This window comes from Electrona antarctica (assembly GCF_951216825.1).
Source record: "Electrona antarctica genome assembly, contig: scaffold_217, whole genome shotgun sequence".
NCBI classification, from domain to species: domain Eukaryota; kingdom Metazoa; phylum Chordata; class Actinopteri; order Myctophiformes; family Myctophidae; genus Electrona; species Electrona antarctica.
In genome coordinates this window covers 93,719-106,199 of record NW_027638158.1, presented here as the reverse complement: position 1 = coordinate 106,199, position 12,481 = coordinate 93,719, and positions in this window count along the sequence as shown.

Here is a 12,481-nt window from a genome sequence, read left to right as displayed (position 1 = left end):
TCGCAGTTGTTGTAGCACAAATAAGACTATTTCGCTGGACACTGCCAGAGCAAAATACCAGGTAATTTCGGATATTCTTCTGTGGAGACTACCCTGCCCATCGAGAGGAACAAGACCTCTCACATGTCCAGATGTTCTGAGTAGAGACCACAGGAGTGGCTGTGAATAAACTTGGTGTGGCGATGAGCAACAGAGACCAGTGGAAGCAGCTTGTGTTGCAGATAGAGGGTGCTATCTCTGAGGGCAGGACTGGAAATGAGATTAGCCGGAGAATCGGAGCAGCAGGGGCGGTATTGCAGTCACTGTACCACACTGTTGTGACAAAAAGAGCAATCTTCGTTCCTACTCTCACCTATGGTCATGCAGTGTGGGTCATGACTTACTTAAGACTTAGTTCCTCCCGTTCCTATTGGAACATTGGGCGACGAGTCCCCTCCATTTGCTCCGGTCTCTGGCGAGCCTTCTTGCTCTGTGCCAGCTGACACCCATCTGGCTTAGGTCTTCCTTGGCTGTCTGTCTCCAGGTCTTCTTTGGCCTCCCTCTCTTCCTCTTTACACCTTCTGGCATCCATTGCCACACTTGCTGGTCTCTCTCTTGGCAGTCGTCGTGCCCAGCCATTCTCCTTCTCCTTTCAGTGACGATGTCAGACAGTGGTGCTACACCTGCCCTTCTCATCACCTCCTCGTTGGGGATGTGGTCTCTCCATGAGATCCTCAGAATGGATCTGAGGCATCGTCGGTGGAAGACATCCAACTTGTTGGTGATGCTGGCCGTCTTCATCCACTCAGGCGTAGGTCGCTGTTGGGATGACAACTGACCTACAATATAGAAGCATAGCTTAGTAACCGTAGTGATGGCTTTAGTCAACCAAATGTTGCGGAGCCGTTGGAACACTCCTGCAGCTTTGTAGATGTTGACGTCTTTCTTCACGTCTCCTGTACTTGAGATGTTACTTCCAAGATAGGTGAAGTTGTCAATGTACTCTATGTCGTGTTGGCCTAGGGTGAGTGGTGGAAGGTGTTGGTCTTGGTATTTTCTTGGCTTATCCGTAAAGCAACCTTTTCTCCATGCCCATGTAGATTGTTGGTCATCTCTTGGAGTGCATGCTGGGTATGACTTATTTCGTGTAACGTCAGAGGTCGTCGTGGAGCCATGCCCGCATCTCTTGTCCCAGGTCAAAGAGGGTGGTCTGTATAAGGTCTGTATAAGGGGCAGGTGTTGATGATATGGCCGGCGGTCTGCTCAGGGTCACCGCACTGGCATGCCGCACAGTCCACCAATCCCCACTTCTGCATTGATGCACCTAATCTCAGTTTGTAAGCGGTTCAATGTAGTCCATTACTGGCGAGATAGGTCATCTCCTGGTTCCCAGATGTAGCGATGCATGCAGGAGGGCCTGGCTGACTCCCACACTGGAGATGTCCTCAGAGGTGGAGTTGAGCATCTCTTGTGCTGCCTTGTAGTAGAGGTGGTGGGACTTGAGTCTGCTTGGAGGCGCTGGAGTTGTTGTGGTGTTGTGCAGGATGTGCCAGTCGTGATTTTGAGCTTTCCTGGTCAGGACGAGGGTGGCAGCCTCCCGTCGGAGGACGGCCGGTGCGATTCCCGCAAGGACTGGCAAGAGGAACACAGGGTTGCGCTTCAGGCATCCCGTTATGATTCAGAGGGCGTTGTTAATTGCCACTTCAACCTTTCTCGCATGAGGGCTTCTGCTCCAGACTGGGGCGCAGTAATCCACTGCAGAGAAGACCAGGGCTTGGGTGGATACACGCAGCATCTTAGCGGAGTATGACCTATACAGAGGCCTGGGTCAAGTCTGGGTCATGAACGAAAGAATAAGGTTGCGGATACAAGCGGCCAAAAGAGTTTTCAAACAGGTGGCTGGCATTTCCCTTAGGGTGAGAAGTTCATTCGAGTACTCAGAGTAGAGTCGCTGCTTCTTCACTTGGAAAGGAGTCAGCTTAGGTGGTTCGGGCATCTGGTTAGGATGCCTCTCGGGCGTCTCCCTAGGGAGGTCCTCGATGAACATCCCGCTGGAAAGAGACCCCTGGGAAGCCCAACATTGAGATGGAGGAATTATATCTCCAAAATCTTCCAGGAACGCCTCGGGATCCCCCAAAATTAAGTTACTAATGTTGCTTTGGTGAGGGAGGTCTGGAGCTCTCTGGTGGAGCTGTTGCCCCAACGACCCGACTACGGAGAAGCAGTTGAAGATGGATGGACGGACCTTTGTGTTGGTACGTGTCAGTCTGATGCCTCGGTAGTCGTCTGCTTTTGAGAGGTCTCCAGCTTTAGGCACCGGGATGACGTTAGGTCGAGATCAGTTCTTTAAGACCATCGGGGGAATGCCATCCAGCCCAGCACTTTTGCCCTCTCTTACTGTGGATTTCGTCCTGGTCAGCTCACTGGCTAGCCGATGTGCAGGTAAATATCTATGGGTATGTTTTCCTCATATCAATCTTCTTTTATGAGCAGTCCAAGTAGCTCCGTGCCAGCTAGCACCCATCAGGCTTAGGTCTTCCTTGGCTGTCTGTCTCCAGGTCTTCTTTGGCCTCCCTCTCTTCCTCTTTCCACCTTCTGGCATCCAGTCCATTGTCACACTTGCTGGTCTCTCTTGGCAGTCGTCGTGCCCAGCCATTCTCCTTCTCCTTTCAGCGACGATGTCAGACAGTGGTGCTACAACTGCCCTTCTCACCACCTCCTCGTTGGGGATGTGGTCTCTCCATGAGATCCTCAGGATGGATCCGAGGCAACGTCGGTGGAAGACATCCAACTTGTTGGTGATGCTGGCTGTCTTCATCCACGTCTCACAGGCGTAGGTCGCTGTTGGGATGACAACTGACCTAGAGTATACAGGCGTAGCTTGGTAGCCGTAGTGAAGGCTTTAGACAACCAAATGTTGCAGAGCCGTTGGAACCCTCCTGCAGCTTTGCCGATTCTGATTCCGACGTCTTTCTCCACGTCTCCTGTACTTGAGATGTTACTTCCAAGATAGGTGAAGTTGTCAATGTACTCTATGTCGTGTTGGCCTAGGGTGAGTGGTGGAAGGTGTTGGTCTTGGTATTTTCTTGGCTTATCCGTAAAGCAACCTTTTCTCCATGCTCATGTAGATTGTTTGGTCATCTCTTGGAGTGCATGCTGGGTATGACTTCTTCTTCTGTGTAACGTCAGAGGTCCAACTCGGTGTCGTGGAGCCATGCCCGCATCTCTTGTCCCAGGTCAAAGAGGCTGGCTTCCGAGGGTGGTCTGTATAAGGGCAGTGTTGATATGGTCGGCTGGTCAGGGTCACCGCACTGGCATGCCGCACTGTCCGGCAATCCCCACTTCTGTATTGAAGTGCCCAACCCCAGTTAGTAAGCGGTTTAGTGTAGTCCATTGCTGGCGCGCCATCTCCTGGTTCCCAGATGTAGCGATGCATGCGGGAGGCCCTGGCTGACTCCCACTCCTGGTTCCCAGATGTAGCGATGCATGCGGGAGGCCATCTCCTGGTTCCCAGATGTAGCGATGCATGCAGGAGGCCCTGGCTGACTCCCACTCCTGGTTCCCAGATGTAGCGATGCATGCGGGAGGCCATCTCCTGGTTCCCAGATGTAGCGATGCATGCGGGAGGCCATCTCCTGGTTCCCAGATGTAGCGATGCATGCGGGAGGCCCTGGCTGACTCCCACTCCTGGTTCCCAGATGTAGCGATGCATGCGGGAGGCCATCTCCTGGTTCCCAGATGTAGCGATGCATGCAGGAGGCCCTGGCTGACTCCCATCTCCTGGTTCCCAGATGTAGTGATGCATGCAGGAGGCCCTGGCTGACTCCCATCTCCTGGTTCCCAGATGTAGCGATGCATGCAGGAGGCCCGGCTGACTCCCATCTCCTGGTTCCCAGATGTAGCGATGCATGCAGGAGGCCCTGGCTGACTCCCATCTCCTGGTTCCCAGATGTAGCGATGCATGCGGGAGGCCATCTCCTGGTTCCCAGATGTAGCGATGCATGCAGGAGGCCCTGGCTGACTCCCACTCCTGGTTCCCAGATGTAGCGATGCATGCGGGAGGCCCGGCTGACTCCCATCTCCTGGTTCCCAGATGTAGCGATGCATGCAGGAGGCCCTGGCTGACTCCCATCTCCTGGTTCCCAGATGTAGCGATGCATGCAGGAGGCCATCTCCTGGTTCCCAGATGTAGCGATGCATGCAGGAGGCCCTGGCTGACTCCCATCTCCTGGTTCCCAGATGTAGCGATGCATGCAGGAGGCCATCTCCTGGTTCCCAGATGTAGCGATGCATGCGGGAGGCCCGGCTGACTCCCATCTCCTGGTTCCCAGATGTAGCGATGCATGCGGGAGGCCATCTCCTGGTTCCCAGATGTAGCGATGCATGCAGGAGGCCATCTCCTGGTTCCCAGATGTAGCGATGCATGCAGGAGGCCATCTCCTGGTTCCCAGATGTAGCGATGCATGCAGGAGGCCATCTCCTGGTTCCCAGATGTAGCGATGCATGCAGGAGGCCCTGGCTGACTCCCATCTCCTGGTTCCCAGATGTAGCGATGCATGCAGGAGGCCATCTCCTGGTTCCCAGATGTAGCGATGCATGCAGGAGGCCCTGGCTGACTCCCATCTCCTGGTTCCCAGATGTAGCGATGCATGCAGGAGGCCATCTCCTGGTTCCCAGATGTAGCGATGCATGCAGGAGGCCATCTCCTGGTTCCCAGATGTAGCGATGCATGCAGGAGGCCATCTCCTGGTTCCCAGATGTAGCGATGCATGCAGGAGGGCCCTGGCTGACTCCCATCTCCTGGTTCCCAGATGTAGTGATGCATGCAGGAGGCCATCTCCTGGTTCCCAGATGTAGCGATGCATGCAGGAGGCCCTGGCTGACTCCCATCTCCTGGTTCCCAGATGTAGCGATGCATGCAGGAGGGCCCTGGCTGACTCCCATCTCCTGGTTCCCAGATGTAGCGATGCATGCAGGAGGCCCTGGCTGACTCCCATCTCCTGGTTCCCAGATGTAGCGATGCATGCAGGAGGGCCCTGGCTGACTCCCACTCCTGCTTCCACACTGCTGCCAACCAAGCATCTCTGGAGATGTCCTCAGAGGTGGAGTTGAGCATGTCTTGTGCTGCCTTGTTGTAGAGGTGTCGAGTCTGCTTGGAGGCGCTGGAGTTGTTGTGGTTGTGCAGGATGTGCCAGTTGTGTTTTTGATCATTCCTGGTCAGGACGAGGGTGGCAGCCTCCGGTCGGAGGCCGGCCGGTGCTATTCCCTTAAGGACTGGCAAGAGGAACACAGGGGTGGGCTTCAGGCATCCCGTTATGATTCGGAGGGCGTTGTTAATTGCCACGTCGACCTTTCTCGCATGAGGGCTTCTGCTCCAGACTGGGGCGCAGTATTCTGCTGCAGAGAAGACCAGGGCTTGGGTGGAAACACGCACCATCTTAGCGGAGTATGACTTATCAGAGCCTGGGTCAAGTCTGGGTGGCTGGCATGTCCCTTAGGGTGAGAAGTTAATTTGAGTACTCCGAGAAGAGTCGCTGCTTCTTCACTTGGCTCTCTGGTGGAGCCGTTGCCCCAACGACTCGACTACGGAGAAGCAGTTGAAGATGGATGGACGGACCTTTGTGGTGGTACATGTCAGTCTGATGCCTCGGAAGTCGTCTGCTTTCGAGAGGTCTCCAGCTTTAGGCACTGGGATGACGTTCGGTCGAGATCAGTTCTTGAAGACCATCGGGGGAATTCCATCCAGCCCAGCATTTTTGACCTCTCTTCTTACTGTGGATTCCGTCCTGGCCAAGCTCACTGGCTGGTCGATGTGCAGGTTCTGGAGGGATGCTGGTATATTTTCCTCATATATCAATCTTTTATGAGCAGTCCAAGTAGCATGGCATATGGTTCCTCATTAGCAATAGTGGTTAGGAGTCAAGATCTGTAGCATCATCTTCTGTTGAAGTAGTATGTGATCTGTCACTTAATATATAGCTTCAACCTATAGGCTCTGTAACCTTGAGAGAAAGAAAGAGAAAGATGCTCATTATTAGCAAGTTGTTGTTCTTGCTTACTGTAAATTGTTCTGGATTAAGGGCAAATGTTAAATGCCTAAATTGTACAATAAAAATATATACACACCTTGCTGTGTGTGTATATATTTAATATTATTTAATCAACAATGTACAATTTAGGCATTTAGCAGATGCCCTTAATCCAAATAGTATAGGTAATATAGTTACCTTGTTGCCATGATGGGACTCCAAGGAATGATGGGAAATTAAATGAAATTTGTAGATTGTATTGAAGAAATTAAATTCGTCAATTGTTTCATTGAATGAAACACATGCACACACGCACGCATACACGCACACACACGTGCATTAACATCCACACGGTACAGAGCTGAAATAATTATTATCTGTTCATTTATGTCACTAGAAGAGTGACACAAATCCAACGTTTGCCACCTGAAAAGTACTACGAAAGGGGGTTAATCAAACAGAAAATACAACATTTGGCCAACCTGGCGGGAAGGAAACAACAAGATAGGGAAAACATTTGGCCAACCTGGCGGGAAGGAAACACAACCTTGGGAAGGAAACACAAGATATTCAACAGTTGGTACTTTGAAGAGATGTGAAGAGATGTGATCTGAAACCTGAAACTAGAGAGGAGAGAAAACTAGCCTGAAAACCGAGGTACGGGAGGCTGGGTTGCCGAGCACAGTGGGCGGGGGTCGCACGAGGGACCGCTGGGCACAACTCGGTTGCTGCACCACCCGGTTCCTCCACAACCCGCCTGCCCATTATGCCCGATTATTGATCCCAGATTCAACCCTCCTCGGGGAGAACTACACTATAGCTAGAGAGGAGAGAAAACTAGCCTGAAAACCGAGGTACGGGAGGCTGGGTAGCCGAGCACAGTGGGCGGGGGTCGCACGAGGGACCGCTGGGCACAACTCGGTTGCTGCACCACCCGGTTCCTCCACAACCCGCCTGCCCATTATGCCCGATTATTGATCCCAGATTCAACCCTCCTCGGGGAGAACTACACTATAGCTGACGTAGATCCAGCGTTGTCAACGTCGGGCCCCAAATATCAACATGCTCGTAGATTACACGTCGCGTCGGGCCAATCAAAAACAGATTCAACACACACACGGCACACACATGCGCGCGCACACACAGACACACCCCCCCCCCCCCCACACACACACACACACACACACACACACACACACACACACACACACACACACACACACACCCACCCACCCACCCACCCACACCCTTAGGCCCATCACAATTACTACATGAGTATTTGTGATAATCGCAAAACTTTTGGGATAATCGTCATAATCGTTCCCATGTCGGAAAGTAGTGGAAGTAGCAGATCTAGGAGCTCAAAACTGTTTTGATCTCGTCGATCTGCTACTTTCACAATTCTTGTATTTTTTGTTTTTGTAATTTAAATAATGTATTAATACTTGTGACGGGCCTAATGTACCTCAATGTACCCAGGGCTCCGGAGGTACATTTGGGGATTCCAGACAACATAGCGCGCCCACTATCGTTGCCCGGCCGGGGAGACCCTTGAGTCTCGACCCTTCCCCCCGATGTCCCAAGATCACTGTCCTGGCGGGGAGACCCTCGACCCTACCCCGGCGTTCCAAGATCACTGTCCTGGAGGGGAGACCCTCGCGTCTCGACCCTACCCCCGACGTTCCCAAGGAGCATTCCTGAGATCAAGGGCAGCAGGCATCATATCCTTAAATAAACAAACAAAAAAAAGTGTAAAAAAAAATAAACATGTTTTTTTAAGTGTTAGACCTGACTCCCCATGTCCCCCATATATGGGGACCAGGTTGGCGGAGTGTGGAGCCCAGGATCACATTAGATAATTGACCTGTCGGCCACCAGCCTACTTGAGAACGATGCAACTTGGGAACCTAATAATACCCGTTGCCAACTTGTCATAGCACCCGTTTTAACTATCTGTCTGTGTCCCTTTTGTGCCCATACTGTGTATGGAGATCTCTGTATTTGTTTGTCTGCCTGTGTGTGAAGAGTGCAAACAGACTGTGAAAAGTGGACTGGTTAATCAATTGGCAGGTGTGGGGTTGCCATGGCAATCATTTGGCTGAGGCAGAGGCTGGAAATGGCACAGGTGAGGCCAGGGACTTAGGCTGATTAGGCCCACTGGCCGAGCCTGACCAGGTGTGCTATGACAAGTTGAAAATAGCCGATATACAATCTCACAACAGCTCGCAGTGCAAGGTATTGCCACTGAAATGCTGTAGCTACAAAAATCTTTCTAACAGCAATGATGAATACTATTTAAAAGTATTTATAAGCAAGTATTTATCACACCTGTATTGTATATTACAGTATATATTATCGTATATTAACTGTATATGCTGCTAAACTTGAGGTTTATGGGCAAAATACAGTGCCCATAATTGCCCGTTAACTCCTCTTTTCAAGCATGTGACATTGTTGCTAATATAATGACATTGTTGCTAATATAATGACATTGTTGCTAATATAATGACATTGTTGCTAATATAATGACATTGTTGCTAATATAATGACATTGTAACACTGTAATATCATCATTGTAACCACTGCGTGATATACAGTAATACGGTAATATACAGTAATATACGGTAATATATGGGGGTGATTGTAAAGTTCCGGAGTTGACCGGAGTTTGTTGGTAAGTTTAAGGGGAGTTTCCTGTAATATACGCAACCGTATTCCATGCTTTTTGTGCAGTGAACACTGTAATAACATCATTGTAACAGCATTGTAACAACACACTCACCGGTCTGCCAGGTCCACAGGCCGGGGAGAGGCAGGGAGCCAAATCTGTACCTCTCCCCCAGCGCCGCCGTTCTGAGGAGGGTTCCAGACAAGAGCACCGTTCTGAGGAGGGTTCCAGAGCACCGTTCTGAGGAGGGTTCCAGACCAGAGCACCGTTCTGAGGAGGGTTCCAGACCAGAGCACCGTTCTGAGGAGGGTTCCAGACAAGAGCACCGTTCTGAGGAGGGTTCCAGACCAGAGCACCGTTCTGAGGAGGGTTCCAGACCAGAGCACCGTTCTGAGGAGGGTTCCAGACCAGAGCACCGTTCTGAGGAGGGTTCCAGACCAGAGCACCGTTCTGAGGGTTCCAGACAAGAGCACCGTTCTGAGGAGGGTTCCAGACCAGAGCACCGTTCTGAGGAGGGTTCCAGACAAGAGCACCGTTCTGAGGAGGGTTCCAGACCAGAGCACCGTTCTGAGGAGGGTTCCAGACCAGAGCACCGTTCTGAGGGTTCCAGACAAGAGCACCGCTCTGAGGAGGGTTCCAGACCAGAGCACCGTTCTGAGGAGGGTTCCAGACCAGAGCACCGTTCTGAGGAGGGTTCCAGACCAGAGCACCGTTCTGAGGAGGGTTCCAGACCAGAGCACCGTTCTGAGGAGGGTTCCAGACAAGAGCACCGTTCTGAGGAGGGTTCCAGACCAGAGCACCGTTCTGAGGAGGGTTCCAGACCAGAGCACCGTTCTGAGGAGGGTTCCAGACCAGAGCACCGTTCTGAGGAGGGTTCCAGACCAGAGCACCGTTCTGAGGGTTCCAGACAAGAGCACCGTTCTGAGGAGGGTTCCAGACCAGAGCACCGTTCTGAGGAGGGTTCCAGACAAGAGCACCGTTCTGAGGAGGGTTCCAGACCAGAGCACCGTTCTGAGGAGGGTTCCAGACCAGAGCACCGTTCTGAGGGTTCCAGACAAGAGCACCGCTCTGAGGAGGGTTCCAGACCAGAGCACCGTTCTGAGGAGGGTTCCAGACCAGAGCACCGTTCTGAGGAGGGTTCCAGACCAGAGCACCGTTCTGAGGAGGGTTCCAGACCAGAGCACCGTTCTGAGGAGGGTTCCAGACAAGAGCACCGTTCTGAGGAGGGTTCCAGACCAGAGCACCGTTCTGAGGAGGGTTCCAGACCAGAGCACCGTTCTGAGGAGGGTTCCAGAGCACCGTTCTGAGGAGGGTTCCAGACCAGAGCACCGTTCTGAGGAGGGTTCCAGACAAGAGCACCGTTCTGAGGAGGGTTCCAGACCAGAGCACCGTTCTGAGGAGGGTTCCAGACAAGAGCACCGTTCTGAGGAGGGTTCCAGACCAGAGCACCGTTCTGAGGAGGGTTCCAGACAAGAGCACCATTCTGAGGAGGGTTCTAGACCAGAGCACCGTTCTGAGGAGGGTTCCAGACAAGAGCACCGTTCTGAGGAGGGTTCCAGACCAGAGCACCGTTCTGAGGAGGGTTCCAGACAAGAGCACCAGGCATCATTTTCCTTTAAAAATAAACAAAAACAAATATCAGACCCGAGGACAATAATACAAATGCCTTCTAAATCCTGACAGTTTTCTGAAAAACCTCATGTTTCTATATGTCAGTGGTTCATGTCAAGGACCCCCATCTGAAAATATGCTGACATTTAGCCTCTCAGACCCATCTGAGCCACGGACCACCGTTTGATGACATTTAGCCTCTCAGACCCATTTGAGCCACGGACCACCATTTGATGACATTTAGCCTCTCAGACCCATTTGAGCCACGGACCACCATTTGATGACATTTAGCCTCTCAGACCCATTTGAGCCACGGACCACCATTTGATGACATTTAGCCTCTCAGACCCATCTGAGCCACGGACCACCATCTGATGACATTTAGCCTCTCAGACCCATTTGAGCCACGGACCACCATTTGATGACATTTAGCCTCTCAGACCCATCTGAGCCACGGACCACCATCTGATGACATTTAGCCTCTCAGACCCATTTGAGCCACGGACCACCATCTGATGACATTTAGCCTCTCAGACCCATTTGAGCCACGGAACCACCGTTTGATGACATTTAGCCTCTCAGACCCATTTGAGCCACGGACCACCATTTGATGACATTTAGCCTCTCAGACCCATTTGAGCCACGGAACCACCATTTGACATTTAGCCTCTCAGACCCATTTGAGCCACGGAACCACCATTTGATGACATTTAGCCTCTCAGACCCATTTGAGCCACGGAACCACCATTTGATGACATTTAGCCTCTCAGACCCAAAAAAATATTTTGGTGTCGTTGGATAATATTTTGTCCATCATTCCATGCTGTATTGATGTTGGTACCATTATACTGTAGGAGATATAGCAGGCAGATGTTGATCAAAATAACAATTCTTCTACATTCTCTAATTGGGTAGACTTCTTCTTTAAGTAATGCATGAGTAATGCAAATGTTTAACAATAATTTAACTCTTGAGAGCATACAATGAAACAAAATATTTGGTTTCATTTTACTCTCTCAATAGTTAAAGATCAGTAGAGTGTCGCAGTCCCGCTCCCTCGAGAGACCCGGAAAAAAGCGGACAAAGCCAACTCGAGTTGTGACAAATCATGACAAAAATGAAAAAAGGCAGGATACTCGATTTTTTTCTCTGAAACCTCGATTTCGGTTTCGATTTCGATTTTTTTCAGTAAAATAAATCCATTGTCTCAAAATATGTTTTTATTTTTTTTAAATGCAAACAAATGTGAATTTTCCTATTGGAATAAAGTCCAAACCTTAAAATGATCCCTGGCTATAAGACAAATATGCCTTAAAACATTACACTTGCCCTCTATGAATAAAAATAAATAAAAACATCAATATTTTATTTATTTCATAAATAGAGAATCTTTCAATCAATAGGGACTGCTCCTGTCGCAGGTTGATATATGTCCATGTGTGGTCCAGCACTATGGAATGCATATGCTAATAAAAACAACTTAACACAGCCGACGCGAATCGCGTATCAATACGTTATCAATTAATCAAACGTCGGGTGCGAATCACGTATCAATACGTTTCAATCACTTTTTTATAGCATACTTTCATTCATCTTTTTACCCACCCGGACAATGAAGAACCATCCCCCTATCATTGCGGCTTAGTCCCGCTCACGTGATCAGAAAAAAAAAAAAAAAACCCTCCCCTCCTGAAAACAGGAGGGCGGGCCGCTTTACGTGTAGAAGCCACTAAGCCAGTGGACGCGCCCATGGAATGATCCAGTCGGTGTGTGAAAAGAATCAAATTTCACCTAACCTCGCCTCACCAGGCTTTCCTCCACCTATTGGCTTTCACACAACACTATACTACTCGATTCCCCCCTCCCCTCCTGTTTCTCCTGCAGGAGGAGGGCATTGCGAGATGGGGGCTCTGTCATGGCTCTGTCTCTCGGAAAAAAACGAACGGATCGCTGCCTAAACACATATGCACCGGATCCGATCGACGTCTGCAACACACATGGACAGATGCATGTTTCCTTCTTCATACTGTAGCGACCAAACGATCCCCGAGCCTACAATACTACGAACTAACCTAACCACAGTATCGAGGGGCCGCCACGACAACAGACACAGACGTCAGACAGTGTGCCGTTGGTGGATCACGTATCGCCATGCAGAACCGTCATAATCGGAGATCGCTCGGACGTGTGTTTG